The 25,580-nt window shown below is 34.9% G+C and overlaps 2 protein-coding genes across 5 annotated transcripts in view; one reads left to right on the plus strand and one right to left on the minus strand.

Moving 5' to 3' along the window:
• Window positions 1–14,274, minus strand: part of LOC145695076 (uncharacterized) — a 386,749-nt gene extending 372,475 nt beyond the window's left edge. For all 3 annotated transcript variants that reach the window (XM_081771936.1, XM_081771934.1, XM_081771932.1), the window contains exon 1: window positions 13,620–14,274. The gene's annotated coding sequence lies outside the window, so the exon portion shown is untranslated. The remainder of the gene's footprint in view (window positions 1–13,619) is intronic.
• The window catches only part of LOC145695077 (uncharacterized), a 266,388-nt gene that overhangs the window by 130,830 nt on the left and 109,978 nt on the right, over window positions 1–25,580 (plus strand). The gene's annotated exons all lie outside the window — the stretch shown is intronic.

Genomic DNA, 25,580 nt, shown 5'->3' on the forward strand with positions numbered 1-25,580 from the left:
AGGATTTACATTAACTGTCTCTTACTTAAAAAGAAAAGAAAGAAAGAAAGTAGTTAGAGTGCACGTACTATGAATCTGTACCGAAGCACGTATTTAGTTTAGAAATTAATCTAAGCATAATCTAAATACTAATAAAAACTTCCATATTAAATTTTATTTTTTAAACTTTCTCACCGAAGTCAGAAATGAAGCTAATCAACTTCTTGGGACGTTTGTATAGAAAGAATAATGATTTTTTTTTTTTTTAATGTACTTGACATTCAGTAGACTTCACGTCTTGATAATGTTTATGATTAATTTTCCGGTTCCGCAGTCGTAAATCCGGGTCTTTTCGCATCTTGGAGACGACTTATTTGTCATTGTTCTGCATGAAGATTCCCACTAAGAGCTTCAGATTACGTTGCAGGTAGACGCTATTTCATCTGTATTTTTTTTAAGAGACCACAAGATCCGTGCATGAAATTAGAAACGAAAATAATAACAATAAAAAAGTCTGGTAATTGTTGTTGTTTGTAGTTGTACTCAAATTCCCGGGTTTAGTTTACCTGAATGGGGGACATGTTATCATACATTGCAATCTTCAATAAGAGAGCAAAAAGTCTTCCCTGTGCTCATCCAACCGAGAAATGTCTTTGGAAGAAATCAGATAAGGAATTTTGCAGGTGTCCACTCAGCCGTGGACCCAACACCTCTCGTTATCTTTAGATCAGAGTTTTCCTAAGTGATTCCTTGTCACGCATTAAAAATAACAGGAAATCACTAACTAGTTCGTTTTTAAAATACTGGTTCCATCTCGCAGGTTATATTCCTTCTTTAATTTTCTTAATACTGATCATTGGGAATAGTTTATACAAGTATACAAATGTATTTCCGTTCAAGTTAGACTTTTATGTTCTGTTTCTTAGTCCGATTGAAGGTTTAACTTCTCTTTTCAGCACTGACGATATATGTATGTGAGACGGGACCTTAGTGGGATCCGAACCACTACTCAGGTTTGCATTTTCCTGGTTAACAATTTTAGACATCCAAACTATACTATGCATAAATATCAAAAGTCGTATAAAAAGGTTATGTCCGTCCGTCTGTCCTTCCAACGTTGATCGGCATTGGAACAAAAACGATAATATATAGCAGTGATCGAAACGACAATACGTATATACTAGTAGCTCCCGGGGACATTTTCAGTAGATCGCGTTAACGCTCTGGTTGCTAACCTTAATTTTATTTATTTATTTATTTATTTATTTTTCCTGTTTTGACTTGCAATATGGAGAGTATCTCCTATAAGTTCTACAGTTGTCATATGTATATAAAAGCAAATTGTAATTACAACTTATTACTTAGTACAAAATTATAAACAAACATCACATGTTAAATTTGTTACATCATTACATCGTATTCATACATCGTTATCATTTGCAAAGTCCTGAACTGAATAATATTCTTCCTTCACTGAGCTGACGCAACAAAGGTAAGAGGCTTTTTTTTTTTTTTTTTTTTTTTTTGTTCAAAAGAAAAGTCGGTAGTTCTTTTGGTTGTAGCTTACAGTAGGATTTATAAACGGTAGGTCAGAAGCTTCATATCCTTGGCGACCACTGATATATAGCGACAAGCTTTTTTTTTATTTAAAGAATTGATTTAGGTTTTCAAGAAAATATGTCATTTTTGCTTTTAACATTCCACTAAAACCAAAAATGGTTGAAGCTTACTAGTACTTCTGGTTTCAATATTGATTTTCATAGAGCAACGGCGGTAAGAGATATCGAGAATCGTTTTCCTGTAATCGATTAAGCATACCAGAAATATGTTCCATCTACTCAAATACTCTATTCAAATCTGAAGTGGTTAAAATCAACAATTTCTGATTTCGACGTTGATAGCCATAGAATAAAAACCGTAATAAATAGGACGTGCGTTTTTGGAAATCGATTCAGTGTTTCAAGGAATCGTACGATTTGCACTTGTAGCAATCTTAAAAACCGGAAGTAGTTCTTTTTTCTAGTTCTTCCGGTTTTAATTCGATCACCAAAGATTAGAAGCGGTAAAATATCATGAGTAATGCCTCTCTAATACAAGGTCCTGATTTGAAGAGGGTACAGGAGCAATTGTTTTCCGTTAAGTTTGAGAAACACTTTTTTTAAGGAAAATAAATTGTATATTAATATATTAACAAAGAAAGTACAACTCTTGTTTGTGGACATTCTTGACTTACTGACAAAATCTGAAATGACTCTATTGTTCTCACATGGATTCAATGTTCCGAGATTAAGTTTTATCTGTATTGAAACCAGAAGTGGATGAAATATACTTTTCTGATTTCAGCGTTGATCATCATACTGAAAATCATGGATAGCAAGAAACAGGTTTTCATATATATATATGAATTGAGGGCCACCAGAATAGTTTTTATCTCCGACTTTACTTCTACTCGTATATTGCAGGGGGCGCGGTGGCTCAGTGATAGAGCGTTCACCTCCGGTACTTGGGGTTCCTGGTTCGATCCCAGCTCGCGCTGTGCGAACTTCGTGGTGGGCAAACACCGTGCTCGTGGGTTTTTCGGGGTTCTCCAGTTTCCTCCCACTTTCTTCATTTCACTCATCTCTCATCATCACCGCCTCCTTTAGCTTTTAGTGGGTCGTAAAACTTAAAGATTTCATTTCATTTTTTTTTCGTATATTGCAATCTGAAATGTTAGAAATAAACTATAGAAGACCCTCTCAAATAAGCCAAAATAATCTAGCAAATCTGCAGTTTCCTATTCTCCATTGCACATATCTCAGGCCGTTTTAAACTTTGTGCATTGCGAAGGAGGAAAAATGGGAGGAAAGAAGTTTGCATTTCTTACACTTCATCGATTTTTAAACATTAAGTATCAGCTGCAATTTGCTGAATGGAATTCCAAATATCTTTTTTTTTTATCATTAGGTAAACAGAAATTATTAATTTTAAATTGTCTTCAATAAATTGCAGCATTGCTTTTATTACTGAAGATTCGTATTACTAGTTATATTAGATTCTATTTAAAATTTAAAATGATATACATCCACAGCAAAAGTGAATACCTGTTATTCTATCTCTAAGGCTAAAATAAGAGTTTTATTATTATTATTATTATTATTTGTAACATAGAAAGAACGTAAATCTCTCTACTGTGGAGAAATAAGTACTGCAGTTAGTAAACTCACAAAAAAAAATCAGATTTGTACACTTATTTTAACCAGTATTGTTCTGTCCTGATAGTGACAAATCTCTTAAGTCATTCCAAATGATCTATTTTTCTATTATCCAAACTAGCAACATTATTAAACAACCGACAAGACTAAATCCGTAACATTTCCGTAATTAAAATGAATTAATAAATTATAATTGGCTTTTCATAGGATTTCCTCTCAATGACTACACAATTTAATATAAAACAGAAAAAATCCTACTTTAGGTGTGAGTGCTCAGAAAGAATAGAGGGAAGGTAAGGAAACTGTGAGCCTAGGTTCCAACTCCTGTGCTCTTCCTAAATACCTTCAATAAATCACTGAATATATTCGCGATTACTGTCGATCTCGACTGTACAACTACATTTTTTTTTAACAAAGCTTTTAACATATAATTTACTGATTCATTTGTAAGATGATGGTTGGTTATATCCGTTTGTATCATTTTAGTCTACTTCTGATACCTGATCCACATCGAAACCTTGCGATAATAATCTAGCACCTATTTTATAAGTCGTGAAGTATTTTATTGAATCTCTTCTACTTCCATATGATAATGCAGTTATTTCCTTATCCTTGGAGTCTATACTTTTATAGATATCGTATTTCAACCTGTTCTAAGTAGAGTTCTATTTGAATAACAAAAATTTTAATTATATATTCCAAACGAAAACTGCATAACCGCTCACCTAAATCACTTCCAAAAGACGAGGTACCGTGACACAGAGACAAAATGCAAGTATCAGAATCTAAGCAGATAAAAACCTATCAAAATTCTTGGGAGATAGAAGATTGAAGAGGATAAAATATATTTCATCATATGATATTATATAATTTTTGGATGATATATCATTCAAAAATGAATGTAGAATCAAGCTTCAAGCAATTTCGTAGAGCATGATCATTCCAGTAACAAGAAACAGTTACAGCATTTAAGTTGCAACTGAAAATGAAAATGGACGCTACGAACGGACAGGGTCTAGACATAGCAAGAAGTTATTACATATAATTTATAGTGTGTTTAAAAGAAAGTAATACCTGATATCAATGAAGTTCCTACTATTAAGAGAGGTAAGTGATACACAGTATCAAAAGTATGTTTTTATAAATATAATACTTGGTCCTTTGACTCTTGTAATGAACTTCGAAATGGCGATGATGAACACTGTCAAAAAATATTTTCAGACTGAGTGCAAATGTGAAGGTACGTTTCTACAATTTGTCGCAGTCAGTGTAGAGAAAATTTCAAGCATTATGTTTTGAAACTTTATACAGGGAAGATGAACCATTAGGTACACGTAGTGGAGTGATTTGTGTTTAGCATTTCTAGCAATGCACAAAGTTTAAAATGGCCTGAGATATGTGCAATGGAGAATAGAAAACTGCAGATTTGCTAGATTATTTTGGCTTGTTTGAGAGGGTCTTTCGTCGAAATCAGCAACTAATTGAGGAATCGAAGGGTACTGACGAATAAGAGTAAATTCTGTGAAGTGCAAAACAGAGACTTTCAGCAATTGATTGGACATAAGCATATTGAATTGCAATCCAAGGTATCAAGAAGGACCAAGGTTTCGTAGCTACAGAGCAGACAAAAGTAAAAAAAAAAAAAAAAGAAAAGTCAGACATTATGCACTAGTCTAATTGACAATAAACCAAGGGTAAAAATGCACCTGAGATGCAATTGACGTGGATTAATTTTTGACGTGAAGTATTTTTGGCTTATAGGATCTATACCACCTTGCCTTATTGACAAATATAACTAACAAAAAAGTTTTGAGAAGAGAGAAATAAATACATTACTTTCTAAATTTTCTCTTTTATTTCTACTTTAATTCTCCATCAATAGAACCCACTTGGATTCTGTCTCTTCGATTTTGTCCATTTCATAAGCATAATGCTTGGATTTTGTCCTGCACGCAGATACAGTATTGAGTAAAGGTCTGCCACTTATAATATGATTCTTGATTTATTCCTTAATTTAGTGATGGGGTTAATGGGCACATCATAATTGAAGCATTTGTTCCCCGTCACGAGAAATTTCCCATTGTATGATGAACTATGTACACTCATGTCCAAAATGATGTCGCATGTCTATAGATATGTTGTTGTAGGAATATAATTTGATAACGAATTCGCCCGGTATTTCTTATAATGTTAGTATGTGTATAATCGGCAAACACATGTATGTGGCAAATTTCATGTCAAAAGAGCAATAAATAGGAACAATAATATGAAAATAAAACTTTCTTCTCCATTTAGCAATATTTTGTTTTACTCATTCTAATTTTCGTATTTATAATTCTTTTCCTATGAAATTTACCACAAATATACATTTCCCAATTATACACATAGTGTCAGTATTAAAAGTACCCTCCAAAATCATTATCAAAATATATTCTTACAAGAAGACAGTTATAGATATGCGATAATCATTTTGGACATGAGTGTATCTACCACTTCAACCGGATACAGTTCTGGACAAAGGAGTTTCATTTCATAGTTGTGAAGCTATACTAAACTTCCAAACTATGAGAATACAATATTGAAACAGATGTGCAACTTCCGGCCGCAATTTAGGCATAGTGAGAGATGAAACTTGTTCATGTGACGCTGAATATAGGTATAAAACAGTTTCTTGCTATGTCTTACAATTATTACCATATACAAATCAATATTGAAACCGAAAGTTCTACTACTTTTTACTAATTCGGGTTTAAGTAGAATGATAAATCTGACATAAAATATGTTCTTAGGATACTGAATCCAGATAAAAATAGTAAGTCATCTTCTATTAACGTTTTCGCTCTATCGCAATCAATATTACAACATGAAGCAATAGTATATTTCTAACATTTCAGATTGCAATATACGAAAAAAAAAATGAAATGAAATCTTTAAGTTTTACGACCCACTAAAGGCTAAAGTAGGCGGTGATGATGAGAGATGAGTGAAATGAAGAAAGTGGGAGGAAACTGGAAAACCCCGAAAAACCCACGAGCACGGTGTTTGCCCACCACGAAGTTCGCACAGCGCGAGCTGGGATCGAACCAGGAACCCCAAGTACTGGAGGTGAACGCTCTATCACTGAGCCACCGCGCCCCCTGCAATATACGAGTAGAAGTAAAGTCGGAAATAAAAACTATTATGGTGGCCCTCAATTCATATATATATATATGAAAACCTGCTATGATTTTCAGTATGATGATCAACGCTGAAATCAGAAAAGTATATTTCATCCACTTCTGGTTTCAATACAGATAAAACTTAATCTCGGAACATTGAATCCATGTGAGAACAATAGAGTCATTTCAGATTTTGTCAGTAAGTCAAGAATGTCCACAAACAAGAGTTGTACTTTCTTTGTTAATATATTAAAATACAATTTATTTTCCTTAAAAAAAAGTGATTCTCAAACTTAACGGAAAACAATTGCTCCTGTACCCTCTTCAAATCAGGACCTTGTATTAGAGAGGCATTACTCATGATATTTTACCGCTTCTAATCTTTGGTGATCGAATTAAAACCGGAAGAACTAGAAAAAAGAACTACTTCCGGTTTTTAAGATTGCTACAAGTGCAAATCGTACGATTCCTTGAAACACTGAATCGATTTCCAAAAACGCACGTCCTATTTATTACGGTTTTTATTCTATGGCTATCATCGTCGAAATCAGAAATTGTTGATTTTAACCACTTCAGATTTGAATAGAGTATTTGAGTAGATGGAACATATTTCTGGTATGCTTAATCGATTACAGGAAAACGATTCTCGATATCTCTTACCGCCGTTGCTCTATGAAAATCAATATTGAAACCAGAAGTACTAGTAAGCTTCAACCATTTTTGGTTTTAGTGGAATGTTAAAAGCAAAAATGACATATTTTCTTGAAAACCTAAATCAATTCTTTAAATAAAAAAAAAGCTTGTCGCTATATATCAGTGGTCGCCAAGGATATGAAGCTTCTGACCTACCGTTTATAAATCCTACTGTAAGCTACAACCAAAAGAACTACCGACTTTTCTTTTGAACAAAAAAAAAAAAAAAAAAAAAGCCTCTTACCTTTGTTGCGTCAGCTCAGTGAAGGAAGAATATTATTCAGTTCAGGACTTTGCAAATGATAACGATGTATGAATACGATGTAATGATGTAACAAATTTAACATGTGATGTTTGTTTATAATTTTGTACTAAGTAATAAGTTGTAATTACAATTTGCTTTTATATACATATGACAACTGTAGAACTTATAGGAGATACTCTCCATATTGCAAGTCAAAACAGGAAAAATAAATAAATAAATAAATAAATAAAATTAAGGTTAGCAACCAGAGCGTTAACGCGATCTACTGAAAATGTCCCCGGGAGCTACTAGTATATACGTATTGTCGTTTCGATCACTGCTATATATTATCGTTTTTGTTCCAATGCCGATCAACGTTGGAAGGACAGACGGACGGACATAACCTTTTTATACGACTTTTGATATTTATGCATAGTATAGTTTGGATGTCTAAAATTGTTAACCAGGAAAATGCAAACCTGAGTAGTGGTTCGGATCCCACTAAGGTCCCGTCTCACATACATATATCGTCAGTGCTGAAAAGAGAAGTTAAACCTTCAATCGGACTAAGAAACAGAACATAAAAGTCTAACTTGAACGGAAATACATTTGTATACTTGTATAAACTATTCCCAATGATCAGTATTAAGAAAATTAAAGAAGGAATATAACCTGCGAGATGGAACCAGTATTTTAAAAACGAACTAGTTAGTGATTTCCTGTTATTTTTAATGCGTGACAAGGAATCACTTAGGAAAACTCTGATCTAAAGATAACGAGAGGTGTTGGGTCCACGGCTGAGTGGACACCTGCAAAATTCCTTATCTGATTTCTTCCAAAGACATTTCTCGGTTGGATGAGCACAGGGAAGACTTTTTGCTCTCTTATTGAAGATTGAAATGTATGATAACATGTCCCCCATTCAGGTAAACTAAACCCAAATTCCCTAATTCAATTTTCACGATTCATTTCAATTACCCATCCATAATAAAATTCTTGAGTCTTGCATATTTTAATACAAACCAACGATCAAGTTACCACAGTTAAGTTATCAATTCCTAATCAACAGCTGGCAACACTGTCAGGGATGGTATCTTTTTGGTACGTACAAAAAAAAAAAAGTTGCAAACAATACGTGATGTGTTTCTAGAACTAAGCCCAGGTAACTTAGACGGGCACGCCCACCTTTCACGACATAGGGGCTCCAGCTGAAACACTTCAAATCTACTGTGCGTACTACGATTCTTCACGCCAAGTATTTCAAAGCCCAAAAAGAAACAGCAAGGCCTTCCTGATCACTACAAAGTGAAATTTAAAAAAAATAAAAAATAAAAAAATAAAAAAAAACAGATAATGTAAATGAAATTACAAAGGTAGAATAGTTCCATACATTAAGTCTGAAATTGTAAAACCGTGGGCACACCTGTAACTTGAAGCCCCCTCCCCCCAACCTTTGTTTTCGGAATCAGAAAACACCCTACTGATTTCTGCTTATTGGAACCCCTGTAACATGGACAATTATTTTGCATCTTGGACACACAAATTTGAAATAAAGTTGGACACTTGAAAGAGATACCACAAAGGTGAAGAAGAAGGAATAAACTTTTCACAGCATTATGATCTGATGATTCACGAGATAAGATTGCTGGAATTCCGAGAAGAGGTGATAGGTGAGGGAGGAGAACACATTATCTATTTTAATGAGAAAATAATTATGAAATTCCGAGAGCAAGTGGAAACGGGCCTGCAAAATGGCCAGTTGTATTTGGTGTGAGAAAATTGGTTTAAAATGTGTGGATGAAGATCAAGTTACAAAAGTAAGAAAACAAACCCTCGTAACTAACTTCTTCACAAAAAATTGAAATTCTGAAAAACAGTCGTATACTGCAGAACACCCCCCCCCCTGAATCCCTGAATGTTGTTCCCGTGTCTGCGTGTGCTACTGTACGTTACGTACATTATAAACTGCATTGCACTGTATTTATCTGTATTTATTCCACAATTCAATCCATTATTATTCTATATAAACACGTTAACAACAGCATCGTAATATGTAAGTACGGCTCCACATGATATATGTATGGAATAATAGTGTAATATTGTTTATTATGTACATGGCTATGATACAAACCTCTACCCTTTATCTTGGACAGTTTTCAAAGGAACCGAAGATGTCCAACTTAGATATGCTTCACTGTATTCGTAAGAGATCACAAAGAATATTTAAGAAGGGACAAGCCAGTATATTACATTTTCCTTTTTTACGCTAGTATACAGGATACGTACAGTCAGGGTCGTAAATAAGGGCTCCGCAGACCCCGCACTGCGGGGGGCCTCAAGCCGTTGGGGACCCCAAATTGTGAAATGGGATGTAGAGAAGGGGCCCCATGCACGCTGTCTGCGGGAGGGCCCCCAAACCTTTAGTTACGTCACTGCGTACAGTCAGTTCGGATTTCAAATCCTGTATCCCCAAGGGAAGGGAAAAAATTCAATACACAGGGATGAAAAAGTAGGAGTGCAAAAATACTGGTAATCCACATTGACTGCGAATGGAGAGATACGACTCTGGAAAGGAGGGAAATTCGTAGTTCCGGAGGAACTTTCCACCAAGATACTTTTGAAATCTTCACTACATACAGTCATTAGTAAGGTTGCCAGATTTGTTTTTTTTAGAGAAAAATATTTTTAGTGATACTGTATGTAATATTGAAAAGTACATATAATAAACACAAGAGTATAGGGTTTTACATAGTAAAGTAGATTTTTTAATTGGAAACTCGAGAATTTTATGTTGTTACCGTATCGAAACAGTGGTATATCATGAACGTTCGAAACTTAGATATAAGAGAAATGGGGTTGACAGCCGAAGGCTAAGATGCTAAACCAAACTATCCTTAAGAGGCCTCATTCCGGCGAAATTAAAATACCGCTAATTTTACAGTAATTATGTGATATCTTCAAATAGATAAAAGATATTTGAAATGTGGACCAAGAGCGCCCTAGACAATTTTATTTTGAGTAAGGTAGCGCTATCACAAGTCACCTAGTGGCTTTCCGTTTTCAGCCGTTTAGAAACGCGAAAATAAATGCCGATTTTCAAAATGGCTCGAAATCGAAAGCAGATAAGTGAGTCGTGATAACGGTATCTCATGTAAAATGATATTGTTTAGGGCGCTCTTGTTCCACATTTCGATTATCTCTTATTGTTATTTTCTCTGTGCTATTAGACAGGAGATAAGAACAAATGTTACAATTTCTTTCAGAATACTAAGTTACAGCGTTGGGTTATATATATATATATATATATATATATATATATATATATATATATATATATATATATATATATATATATATATATATATATATCACACTACACAAGTGTCCAGGCCTATCACCTTTTTCACTTATTAAAGAACAAATAGCAGCGTCATGTGTACCCTATGCGAAGGGGTTTGCTTAGAATATTGAAAGTAGCCTAACTGAAAGATATGTAACTAGCCTGACCTACAGACACTGCCTGCTAGCAAGGGGCAATTTATCTATAACAACTCTAAATTTGGGAATAATTGAGGCAAGATACCTTTGAATCAAGTAGATAGATTACTTCCATCCACGAATGCGATTCCTTACTTTTGACCCCTTACATCCAAGGGCACCGATCCTGGGGGCCCGGGGGGGCAGGCCCCCCCAAAGCTCATGTGAGCCCCCCTATTGTTTTATGAATATACATTTGGCCTAATTTGAATGCAATTCGTCTTAAAATCCTCATATATATGCCTTCTGCATCTGAATGCCCCCCCCCAAAAAAAAAAAAATTACAGAGAAATCGGCGCCTTTGCCTACATCCTGAGGAAATTGATGGTGATCCATTCAGTAATATTTGAGATTTTTGTCGGACAGACAGGATAAGCATGTAGAGATGTTTTGGTAATGCAATTCCTTAAAAACAGAGGAAATCGCATTACGAAGAAAATAAAAGCCGTATAACGTAAAACTTACCAAAAACGTTAGATCTGGCAACCCTAATCACCAGCAAAAATGGTTATAGACCAGCTCTTGAGGGAAGTTATATATCGATAAAAGTTTATCACTACAATCTAAGGAAAGAAAGAAATACCTAATGTCCGAATTCTTGTACGTAACTTCCGTCAAAAACCACCACTGAATAGGCAGTCTCTATGTTTTTCAGTCAATAATTTCCGTATAAATTGACCAATTCGAATTCAGTTTCCATTACTGTATAGAAAATTTCATCATCTCTGCATCAAAGAAAACTGAAGTGATTGATTCGTTCCAACGTTATTTAATAATAATAATAATAATAATAATAATAATAATAATAATAATAATAATAATAATAATAATAATAATAATACATGTATATCCAGTTTTGCTAAAATTGTACAAGTTTTTCAGCAACCGCATTCTAATAATCATGTACTATAATGTTTAAAAAAATGAAAGAAAACTTCGTACTCTGCGACTATCGCTGATTCAAACGGTTTGGTGCTACTTGATTATTTGTCAATCATAAACTTTCCTCGCAGTACTAAGAAATGGAGAAGAATCACTCAAAAGCTAAAAAAAATGATTGTGAACGCAGAGAGGGAAAACAAAATTTAAATTTTTAGATCACTTATTTTCCGGGGTATTAATTTCATTGATCGCACAATTTGGAAGAATAATCATAATAATACACTGTTTCATTTAAAAAATAATGACCAAAATTTTGTCACATATATCGCTCTTACGTAGCCGATTGACAGTGTAGGCCTACGTGTGAATTCCAGCTTCGATTATCGAACGGAGACACGAAATTTTCGACAATAAAATGAAATTTTTGCTTTAAACTTTTTGGGCTAAAGGAGATAGATGATTAATGAAAGGGAATGATTATGAAAAAAATGGTAGAATGAGAATGTGGGAGGAAACTGAACAACCTCCTGCTGAAGAGAAGGAGTGTTACTGAAATGTCTCAGTGAAATTATCATTTAGGAAGCAATACGTTGTGAAATTATAGTGGCTATGTTGTTCAATGTTAAAGAATACGTTTTCAAATAAATAATGACGTCATAAGATTAGATTGACCAAATGGACAAGAACGAAGACCATCTAAAGAAGCGACTACTTTACTGAACTACTTACTTAGTAGAAAATTAGGCAGAGAAATGTTTGCATTATTATTTTCATTTCTGCAATACCTTGATTCTTTCTTTTTTTTTTAAAGTTGGGTCAAAGTTGATAAACACATGTTCATTTCATGCTTGCACTAGTGGCTCCGATTTCTCTATAACGAATGGCAAGAGGGCGTTCACGTTTGTATGTTTTGTTGATAGATGTCCAAACGATGTCCAAATCCGGGAGAGGGCAATCAAACTTTATGGGACGTGCCTTTCCCTCCACCGGGATAAGCACCCATGGTTTGTACAGTGTTACCATTGAAGCTCAGGAAAGATTATGAAGCAAGACAACTTTGTTCCTTGATTAATTATAAATTCATTTTCATCCGAAGGCAAATATTAGGGGGGGAAGCAGACCCGTATCCGGTAGTAGGGGGACAACCCCCTAACATTTTCACGGTAGGCTTGCAAATGAACTATATAATGATGAATTATAATATGGTTGGATCGCTCCCCTCCCCCTTACATTTTTTGGCTGGCTACGGGCCTGGGGAGCAGATATATTTTTCTATAAATATTGTTGCTTTTAAGATTACACTGTATGTAATTTAAATTTCAAAATTTACCTTGAGAAGTTTTTTTTTTTTTTCAGGATGAAATTCCTTAGAACTCGGTCCTATATTGGGGGGCGTGGTGGCTCAGTGGTAGAGCGTTCACCTCTGGTGCTTGGGGTCCCGGGTTCGATCCCAGCCCCCGCCAAGTGAACTTTGTGGTGGACAAACACCGTGCTCGTGGGTTTTCTCGGGGTTCTCCCGTTTCCTCCCACTTTCTTCATTCCACCATTTCACTCATCTCTCATCATCACCGTCTCCTTTAGCCTAACCGGCATAACCGTGGGACGTAAAACTTAAAGATTTCATTTCATTTCATTTTCGGTCCTATATTCCTCCCTGGTTATGATATGATATGGCCCTTCATAATAACAAACATGAAAAATCATATGAACGTGTACTACAAGAATTGAATTACATCAATAGAGTCGGCTCATGAGGAAAGTCACATTTGTCAAAAATAAAGTTTTATAGGTTCAAACTAAGGGTAGAAAAGATATCTAATGTGGAAGTTCTATACAACATGTAGCACATTAGGTAAGTATTCAAAGCGATAAAGCTTTCAGGTGACTTCCTTTACTAGCCGCCCCTAATAAGTAAATGATCTTATGACTCACCTAACATTAGTCCATGCCCAGTGAAGTTTATGTCAATAAATTATCAGATGTGTCAATAAACTTATGCAACTCCATAAAACACTAGAACATCACATGTAATAAATAAACACTCACTCGATGTTTAACACTTATACTGAAAAGCACTACTCGTTTTCTGATGGACACAAAAATATTTATGTTTTTGAATCTACCAAAAATTACGCATGGATTTTAATTTCTTACAGAACGAATTCACTCGTGTATAGCACTGCATTGGTTGGGTTGTCTTGCTATGACACCTGTCTGTCGACTGGACGGACTACTGCCTTCAATTCACCAGCAGACAACTCGCTCGCTCGCTGAATTTGAAGCTCCATTGAATAGCAATAGGAGAAGGAGAGAAAAAATGAACAGCGACGTGCGACGAGAAAAAAACTTTTTGAACGAAGCAGCAATGAACACAGTTCCAGATTGTTACGTTCCGATACAACGTATCAAATCAGAGAGATTGTCGTCCAAAAACAGATAAAAATATACAGAGCAGGTGCTTTTTAAGCAGAAAACAAAGGTGAGAACTTTTGCAATGAAGGAGATACCGGCTGCAAATCGTGAGAACGTCAAACTAGGCGCGAGTAAGCACAATAATAATGAGCCTTCAGTCCGGTCTTTCCTTTACTTCGCAGCTTCCCCAGTTTACCACCGACGGACGGAACGAACATAAAAAAACCGACCCACTGGCGTGGGTCAGGATCTAGAGGTTGCCTCAAGCGAGGTCGTGCCTAAGGGAGCGAAGCAAATGAAATGTTGGATGAGTTTTGTTTCTCACTGACGTCACATAGAGAGAGAGGATGCTGGATGGATACACAAACTGGACACACCTTCTGACTAACAATACACTTAAAAAAAAAAAAAAACTCTTGCAGGAATGTATATGAATGAAATTTTGTACTTCATCCTAGCTCTATTGTTTTATGGTTTATATAGCTATAAGAAGTTTGGCGTTCAACAAATACAAAATAAGAGAAAAAGTCTAAAAACGAAGAGATTTAAATTAGTTCATAAGGTATGTTCGTTTTAGATGTACAGTTGTTGATACAAGCAGAATTGCATATTTGCTCCAATAAACGTTCTTGTGCCAAAACTTCTACACCAGTTAACCAATTAGAAAGCTATCATCTGAGGAAGATAAATTTTTATTTATTTAACGATCACCAGATACAGCTTAGAGGCCATTTTATACTGGATATCTAACAACAACAATAACAATGGAAAGGATTTGGGAAGGTATCGGCCAGGACCTGTTTAGTAGTAACCATTCCGGTATTTGTCTGCTAGAACTGAGGAAATTCCTGGAAAACCCCAATCAGGATGGTCGGCAGTGGGAATCGAACCCACAACCTCCCGAATGCAAAGGCAACGCTCTACCACTTGAGCTACTTCGCTCGGTTAATATTAAAGTAACTTCTCTGTGAGTTACAAAACGTCAATTGTAGAATTTACCGTTCGGAATCAAGAAAACAATGATCATCTTAAGTATTGAATTTTAAGTGTTTTGTTTTTTAATCCCAAGGAATTATCAAAGAAATATTGACAAATTTATATATTGGAAGAGACTCCAGTGACTCAGTGATGGACGGGTCAGCTCTGATATGAAGCGTCTTAGTTCGATTCTAGAACATATGAATTTGTAATCCACAGTATTGTGTCTGGGGCTTTCTCGGGGGTTTCTTTTTCCTCCCTATTTCCATTCCACGAATTTTTTCATAATAATTCACTTATAGTCATAGTATGTCTTACTTGGTTTTCAGGAGTAAACGAAGTTCGTTGAAGTAAAGATTTGATTTCAGTTCATTCTAAGCACTGGAAACTCAGAACAGTGCAAATTCACGAGGATCTGGACATCATAATGCCGCATGAGCTACAGGAATTACAATGAACCACATTTTGGCGAATTATCAGAAGATCCAATCACCCACATATGTAGCATTGATAGCGGCCAACGAACCACAATGCCGATCTCAGTTATATAGAATCCCAAGACGACCTACGTAGTCTCATCTACACAAACTCATGACCGTTGCGGGAACCTGCAATACTAGCAGTCCCACAAATGAATATGAAAAGAAAAAAGAAAGAAAGAATCTGAAGAAAACTAAAGATGGAAGGCATGTGTCTACTTCCAAAACTTCACAACAAGCAAGAGCCAAGGCAAAAACTCAAATTCGAACGCGATTTCGTAATAGAAATGCTAGGAACCACGTCAAACTATTAGAGGAGAGAGTCGAAACTTTCGATAAAAATCTATTATTCCTAAAATAATTCTTTATTAACAATTGTTGCGTCAGACATCGACATAAATTCAGCTATTCTTAAAAGAAAATAGGTCTATCCTTTCTAATTTTATCTCGATTTGAAACTCAATTCTGGGCTCTGATTATGATTATTAATTGGTTTAAAATGTATAAAATGTGTTAAATTCAAACAGTTTTAGGCAACTGCATTAAGTACTTTGAATATACAGGTAAAGTTTGAGTAGAATTAATAGAATTTAAGGTGAAGGTGAAGGGCACATAAATAAAATTAGGTTCTAATTTGGTAGTGAAAATTTAAGAAAAAAAAAACTATTGTGAAACTGTATTGCTACTAGAAAAAATTAGTCTATTCTTATTACCAATTGACGTAGTAAATAAATTGACTGGAGTTTAAAATTATCGTTCTTTTCAACCAATGTTGAATGAGAGAGGAACTACGGTTTAAACTAGGATTCGAACCGCTGCGTTGTTTCTATCATTCTTACCGGAAATCGAATCCGGAACCACACTCACATTAGCCACTTAACCTTGAAAGGGGACATTCATTTGCAGTATTCAGTCCTATTCACTATTTAAGTACTGATGGCAGTTCTTTTTAAATGATGGGAGTAATTACTGAACGATATTAATTTATTACTTTTTTATTTTCATATTTTATTTAGAATTGGGCCAGTTTGATATAGCTATGTAAATTCATAATTCAAACAGCGCTATAACATCATGTAAATTATACCGTACTAACTTAAAAGAGTGATTGTCGTTCCGACTAGAGTAAAGCGCCTGCAATGTCCATCAACCTGCTTTACTTAGCTCTTCTACTGGTTGCCTAGCATAAGGATATCAACCGTTGCGACATAATATCTATAATGTTAATAGTTAATCTAATGGGCTCAAATTAATTACTAAACGGTATGTAATTAATTTAATACTTCTTCTTCTTCTTCTTCTTCTTCTTCTTCTTATTATTATTATTATTATTATTATTATTATTATTATTATTATTATTATTATTATTATTATTATTTTAATGAGAACTGGAAAATCTACACAACATTTCGAATCGATCAAAGAAAATGAAACATTTCTAGAGCTTGTCGTTTTGAGATCTCATTGTCGAAATGAATTGGTCACAAATATATAAACGTAACATTTTAACATATCTGTAGATATTTTTAAGACCAACTTTCAAGTGTTTGAAAAGCAGATCACCTCGTACGGATGCAGGGGGAAAAACACATAAAATCGGAAAGAGAAGCATGGAAAAGAGGATATTGAAAGTAATTCATGCAAGGGAAGGGGACTTTTTAAAGTTTTGCCACTGAAAGTCATCATAAAATGTCTGCTTGGTTGAAAAGTACCGTAATCTAAAAATAACATGTGTACATGGGTGTCTACTTTTCTTGTCGACTGTACTATAGGAATTTATCAAATTAGTATGTATTAAATTAGATTAAATATGAATGAAATTCATATCAGACTAGCATAAAATGGGTCTATATCTTTGGATAAATAAAATCAAAATTACGAGAAACCAGAAAATATGCATTTATTCAAGAATAAATACCAACCAATTACTCATAGATTATACATCTGACCGGAAAGCTTCAACGCCCTCTATATTAGTAAAACACCTTCCTCGTTATATTTTTGTTAATCTACATATATTTCTCTAAATCAATTTCATACTACTTTTTTTTGGAGGCTTTTTCGCAGATTTCGTTCATTTTTTCGTTGTCTCCCCCACCCAGTACCATTATACTCAACAAGGAAACAATTGATGAATCTGAACAGTTTATCTAAAGTCACAATATAGTCTATAGATATTTTTCCTCCCTTCTTTTTCTTACGCCCGTTTGGAGTTTAGTACAGGTACTCATATTAGAGACTGAATTTGAAGCCACGGATTTTATTCCTGAGTCATTTTTCACCATCTTATTTTTATTTCTTCTTTATATTTTAGATTTTTCATTAATAATATTGCCAATAGTGGCAGCTCCTGAGAGAAGTTATATCGTTGAAAAAATAAATATATATCGCTACAATCTAGAGAGTTTACCTATTTTCTTAATTCCTGTATATAGATTAATGAAGCTACATGAAGCTTCCTTTCCTAAATTATAGCAATACTAGCAGCGTTCACCCCGCTTCGCTGCGGTCACCCCGGAACGCAATAAACGTTGTTACTCAGATAATTTTTACTTTTTCGCTTTCAAGTGATATGATAAAAACCATAGAAGATTGCAGTAAATGTTAACATTATATCGCCTGTCATTTATGTTAACCCGCCCCGCTTCGCTGCGGTCACCCCGGAACGCAATAAACGTTGTTACTTAGATAATTTTTACTTTTTCGCTTTCAAGTGATATGATAAAAACCATAGTAGATTGCAGTAAATGTTAACATTATATCGCCTGTCATTTATGTTAACCCGCCGAGTGACACGGTCATGCGGGTTGCATATAAATACGTTTATTTTTACCTATGATGAACTAACAAAGGATTTGTACGTTATGGACACTTGAATGGTCAATTATCTCAAGACACTGGTAATTAAAAATTAAAGTGATATGATAAAAACCATCTAGGGTCCAAATCCTAATAACCCCCCAAAAATGAAAGAAATTGGTTCAGCCGTATTAGCGTGATGAGGGAACAAAGGATTTGTGCGTTCTCTTTTATATATATAGATATTATTATTATTATTATTATTATTATTATTATTATTATTATTATTATTATTATTATTATTATTATTATTATTATTATTATTATTATTATTACGAGGGTCACTACGAAAGTTTTGAGATGTGAAATAACTTACACACTTTTGCATCCTCGAAAACCACTTTTGGAAGCAGTGTTGCCAGTCTTTTTTTCAAGTGTTGAAAGTTCATTCTCGTAAGCCACTACAGGTTCTTCAGGGCTGCAAAATCTCTTCCCACGCATGCGATCTTTGATCCTCGGGAACATAAGTTAACCACACGGGGCCAGGTCAGGGCTTTACGGCGGATGAGTCATAGGTTTGACCTCCGTAGATTCTAAAAACTGATTCTGATGTTGGCCGTGTGTGCGAACGCGTTGTCATGATGAAGCAGGATCCCGCGCAATCCCGTTCTTGGAAGCCGTTCCCGAAGCTTCTGGAACACTTTTGTTAGGCAAACAATGGTGTACCACTGAGCAGTAACAGTCCTTTGTTCTTCAAGTGGAACAGTTGCAACATGGCCAAATTTGGAGAAGAAAGTTGCGACCATCTCCTTCCCCACACTTCGCGGTCGCTTCACTTTCATGGGTGGATTTTCGTCTGGAAAGATCCAAACTGTAAACTGGCGTTTATTTTCAGGATCAAATTGATAGATCCAAGTCTAATCACCAGTAACAATGTCAGAGACGCGTCGAGAATTGCCTCCATCAAATCTTGCAAGCATTTCTTCACACCATTCCACACGCATGCGCTTCTGCTGTTCAATCAAAGTGTGAGGCACCCAACGAGATGAAACCTTCCTGAGATGAAAAATTTTCAACATTTTCCGGAAATGTTTCATCACTGCCAATGCAATTATAGAATGTGATTACTTAAATTTTATTATATAAAGTTGAAACTGAAGACCAACAACTTTGTTTATTAGTCACATGAGGACTATTAAAACTAGACCGCACATTAAGAGAGAAGGATTATTTACATATACAGTAATTGTAATTAACATGTAGGAATGTTTTGAAGTGTACTAAATATTATATTGTCAATTTGTCATTGAAGTAAGCTTTCGTTTTTTCTTTTTTGAGTTGGTTGAAATTATTTAAGACAAATAAACATTGAAAATTAAGAGAAAATAGAGTTGGTAGTAGGGACGTACGCAAGGGGTGGATTCTAGTGGTCCAGACTCTCCCGAATCCCCCATTTTTCTGTATATTTAGTCTAGTTTTAGGGATAATTTTACAAATTTTAATTTAATTTATCGTCATATTGAATGTGGACTCCCCCAAACGATTTGAACCTCCTGAAATAAATTCCTGCGTATGTCCCTGTTAGTAGATGTGAGTGAACATTTGATTTAAGGTTTTGGTAGATATGGATGAAAAATTGATTTAAATTTTAAAGAAAATCTTGTCGGCAGAAGAGAAAACCCTGTTAGTAAAGTAGTGTAAAACTTAATTTGAATTTTAAAGAAAACTCTGTCGGAAAGTTAGGTAAAAATTTTATTTAGCCTTTGAAGAAAATCGTATCGGTAGAAGTGGATAAGAAATTTACATTTTAAAGAACGTTGTGTCAAGACTCTGAGAATTGATTTAAAAAAAATCGTGTCGGCATAACAGGATGGACAATTAATATTGCCAATATAAGAAACTGGATGTAGGCAAATTAGAGTAAGGTGTAGAAAAATTTACACTCTTTTCTCCATTCCTGTAGTATCTTTACCACTAGTTTAAACATACAGTAAGCGTGCGGAAGAAACCTTTACCAGAGTACATGAGTGTATTAACATATTGACATTTGTTTTATGTCAGAAAGTTCTCAAATTGTAAAATGTAATTATTTAATGCTTTCCGTTATGTGGAAAATTTGCATCTTCTTTTTTAGTAAGGAGTGTATAATCCATGATGTCACTAGTGCTGCTGAACAGTTACCTCTTTTTTTGTTTCGTGCTAATGGGACTACATTGTTCCCACAATTTACAGTGATCGTTATGCAAATGCCTGTTAATTAAACAACACGCAATTTTGTGTTCCTAAGATAAACAGAACAACAAGTGGAAATGTTACCATATAAATACCTATTGTGGCCTTATGGCATTTGAAATTCTACAACCTTGGTACGGTACTCTCCGATAGTACAGAGAACAGGCTGACCGAAGACTATCATAAAACTTTTTTTTTTTTTAATGTCCATACATATATCAAAGTAGATCGAAATACAGAACATCTTTTTAAGTTCGTGGCCGAGAACGTGGCGAATAGACATCGGTAAATGATATAGTAGTTGGCCGAGAATGAATCCAAGCTCAGTTAGGGTCCATAAGCACACTATTGAAAAATAGCGTTTAGAAATCATATTTACTTTAATTTAATAACGCTTAAAAACGATTTACCTCCTTGGAATTTGAGTTGGAAAACATAACTACGTACTTTTAATATATCATACCATATAGGCTCTTTTGGTTGGGCAATATGTGGTCAACATTCAGCTTTCATCGATATTACCGGTACCTCTGATTTTCGAGACCAGATTTCTCAACCTCTTATTGCAAATAGCTCAATTTCCTCACAGCATCGAGTCATCATTGAAGTTCTGTGTTCCCAATGGAGATAAAACTGGAACCACGCATCAAAATCTCTGATTCTAATCATTCGAGTACATGAAAGAACGTAGCCTATATGAATATGTATGATGAAGACCGAAATGCGAGTGGTCAACTCAGTGGTAGAATGCTCATCTCTGGTGCAAAATGTAGTTAATTCGATATAAGGCAACGTGAATTTGTGGTAGACAATATCATATGAGTATCTTTTCTCAGATATCTCACATTTTAATTCCAAAATCATTTAACTTTTATTAATCAGTCATACATCTCCATTAACTTAATCGTTGGACTTTAAACTAATCATTTCATTTCATTTTTCGTAACACAAGGTGAGCTCCCTCATGATTAAATAGTTGACCTCTTGCCTTTGATGTGGTTAGTTACTCTGTTGCTGTATGTTTTGGGTCCACGTCTCATTTCAGCTTGAAAATGGATGTTAAGTTTCAAACAAGAAAGTTCCAAGACGCAAAATGCATCCATTAAAGATTCTTACGCACTGATATGTGTAATCTATCTATTTTATAAAATTGAAAGTGACTGTTTGTGACTCTTAATCTCTTGAACCGCCTGACAAATCTCTACCAAATTTTCAACGTAGATGCGGTTCTGACCTGGAAGTGTTTTTAGCTATTTACTTTGACGGTACAACTTAGGGGAGGGGGAGGAGGGGGACAGAAAAACAAATAAATAAAACTTAAAAACTCTTCAACTACCCGACCGATATTAATCAAATTTTCCATGTAGATGAGGTTCGGGACTGGGATGATTTCTATAATTTCACTTTGACGGAGCAACGTCGGGAAGGGGGTGGAGAGGGAGATATACAAAATCAATAAATATAAAAATAAAAGTAACTATGTTCGTGAATTAATTACTTTTGAACAACCCGATCGATCTCAATCAGATTTTCAACATATATGAAGTTCAAACCTGGGAAGTTTTTTATCATTTCATTTTGAGAGTAAATCTTAGGGGAGCGGGAGAGGAGGAGGGGAAATATATGAAAATGACTAAAACTTAATAATTCTTGAACCACCCTACCGATTTCGGTCAAACTTTCAACATAGATAAGGTTCGGGCCTGGGATGTTTTCTGCATTTCACTTTTACAGTGCAACGAAGGGGAGGGAGAGGGGGAGATATACGTCAAAAAAGTAAAAATAAAAGTGACTGTGACTTCATCACGTTTAAACCACCGGACCGATATTAACCAAATTTTCAACATAGATGAGGTTCAGATATGAGGTGGTTTTTATCATATAACTTTAACTGCAGAACTTAGGGGTATGATAGGGAGGGGAGAAATCTTTAAAAATAAATAAAACTTAATAACTTTTGAACCACCCGACCGATCTCGAACAAACTTTCAACATAGATAAGGTTTGGGCCTGGAATATTTTCTTCATTTCACTTTTACAGTGTAACGAAGGGGAGGGGGAGATATATGTAAAAAATAAAAGTAAAAATAAAGGTGACTGTGACTTCATCACGCTTAAACCACCCGACCGATCTTTAAAAAAATTTCAACATAGATGAGATTCGGACTTGAGGTGGTTTTTATCATATTACTTTAACGGTACAACTTAGGGAAGAGGGAGGGGAGGGAATAAATCTCTAAAAATAAATGAAACTTAATAATTCTTGAGACACCAGACCTATCTTGATCAAACTTTCAACATAGATAAGGGTCGGGCCTGGAATGTTTTCGTTATTTCACTTTTACGGTACAACCTAGGGGAGGGGGAGAGGAGATATATGTAAAAAGAATAAAAATAAAGGTGACCGTCTTTGTGACTTCATCACGCTTTAACCACAGGACCGATCTTAATCAAATTTTCAATATGGATGAAGTTCGGACCAGGAGTGGTTTTTATCATATCACTTTGACGGTAGACCTTAGGGGAGGGGAGAGGACAGATATATAAAAATAAATAAAACTTAATAACTCTTGAACCACAAAATCGATCTCGATCAAACTTTCAACATAGATGACGTTCGGACTTGGGATAATTTTCGTCATTCAACTTTGACGCTGCAACGTAGGGGGGGGGGGGGGGAGGCGGAGATATATGCAAAAAAAATGAAAGTGACTGTCTATGTGACTTCACTCTTGAACCACCTGACCGATCTCGATCAAATTTTCAACATAGATGAGGTTGGGGCCTAGGATGGTATTTATTTATTCGCTTTGATGATAGAACTTAGGGGAGAAAGTAGGAGGGGGAGATATATAAAAATAAATACAACCTAATAACTCTTGAACCACCGGACCGATCTCGATCAAATTTTCAACCTAGATGAAATTCGAACATGAGATGATTTTTGTCATATCACTTTGACAATGTAACTTAAAGGAAGGGAAAGGCATTTACAAATGATCGAAAATGACTGATATTAGTGTCGAATCTATAACTTTTGAGGTCGCTGAGATGAACAGTGACACTTCTGATGGCATTTAAATCCAAATCCAGCCCCGCCAAAACTGTGGGAGTGGAGGGGTATATATAATCAAAATGGCCAATATCAGTGTCGAATTCATACTTTTCGGGGTCGCTGAGATGAACAATGACACTTCCGATGCCGTGGCCCGCAACATGGGGTGAAGAGGGGATATATAAAAATAATCGAAAATGACCAATATCAAGGAGCGCTTTAGTAATAGTAAAATGTGACTGACTAACGAAACATAGTACTATTTTTTCTTAATTTAATCCAGCGAAGCGGGTAATTGATGCTAGTTTCACATAAATTTAGGTTTACTGTAAACCTTTAGTTTTATGCAACTTACGTATCATAGGAGTCACAAATCTATGTATGCACAGTGGTGAAGCGTAGTACGAGGCTCTGAGGCCCGGCCTACCCTGTTTTCTACCGTATTTTTTCTTTATATTTGTTTTCTCATAAAATAAAGTCAATACTTCAATATTTCGTTTTTTTTTCGGTAACAAAATAGTAGGTTGGAAACACTCGGAGTCCCTTCCGTCTGAGCCTCACCAGCTCGCTACACAGGTTTACGGGCTATGCTGCTCAGGGAGCGAAGCTATTTTCGCTTGGGATTGCACGCATTGTTGGGAAGGTGCGAAGGCTCGCCTCTGGGAGTTTAGTTTTAACATTGAAGGTATCTTTCAATGCTAATATGTTATAAAATGATTTCTTTAACACAGAGTAAGAAGTTTCTATGTACAATTATGTATTTCTGTTAGTGATAACTTGTTTAATTTAGGTATGTACTCTCAGGAGTTATTCAGAGTAGCTGTTTTTTTCCTACCTGTGGCCTGGTCCATAATAGCATATATAATATAAGTCTGATACATTAAACATATGTATAAATTTACATACGCTAAGGTACAGGAATTTACATACGCTAAGATTCCATTTCATAGAATCAGTGGTGTATTTACGATTTTGTTTCGAGGGACTTTGCTAACTTTATTCCTGGAAATGTGAAAATTCTGTAATATATAAAAAACAATAAAAATTTGCGATAAAATTTCGGTGAGTGCTTTAGTCCGGAAGTCGCCCCCTTAAATAAGTCGTTGCATAGAATACAACATTAAATATCTTGCTTTGATTCAAATGAAGTTCCTTCTAAGCATTAACATTTCCCCTGAAGTCATTATCATGTGATGCATTAATTAAATGCAATATTGTACTTACTTTAAAGTGGGAGATGCAAGTAACAAAGGTTTATCCAAGAAATTTGACAGCTAATTGTAAGAATGTATTTTCTTTTTCTCCCTCTGCATTTTCAAATATGCAGGAAATGAAAGCAGCAAGTGAAGAGGAAATTCCCTTCATCACCTCTGCAAATTCTAGACAAAAAAGAAAATTTGAACTGCACATCAAAATATCTGTAGTGGAGCTAAGTAGGAATATTCCATTAATACATATTGGGTGTTTTCCTCATGTAAATATTTGTTAAATACTACTACTACTACTACTACTACTACTACTACTACTACTACTACTACTACTACTACTACTACTAATAATAATAATAATAATAATAATAATAATAATAATAATAATAATAATAATAATAATAATAATAATAATAATAATAATAGACTACTTTCCGTTTACTTTTGTTTGTATATTCATTCTTCTTGTTAAATTAAACAACAACAAAACTACTATGATGTGTAGACCCTACATACACATAAATTCAACTCTAAACAGTTTTAGAAATACAACTAAGAAAGTTCTTTAAAATGAGTAGATTTGGTAGTTTTTTTAAACTCAATAAGGAAAATAGAATTCTGACTGTAATTTTAAAAAATTATGACACATTAAATGTTATTTGTATTATTAGTTTGTCGGGCCTACCCTACTTGTGGGACTATGCTTCGCCACTGTAGTGTGCATAAAAAA

This window comes from Thermobia domestica, chromosome 9, assembly GCF_964235325.1.
Source record: "Thermobia domestica chromosome 9, izTheDome1.hap1.1, whole genome shotgun sequence".
Lineage (NCBI taxonomy): Eukaryota > Metazoa > Arthropoda > Insecta > Zygentoma > Lepismatidae > Thermobia > Thermobia domestica.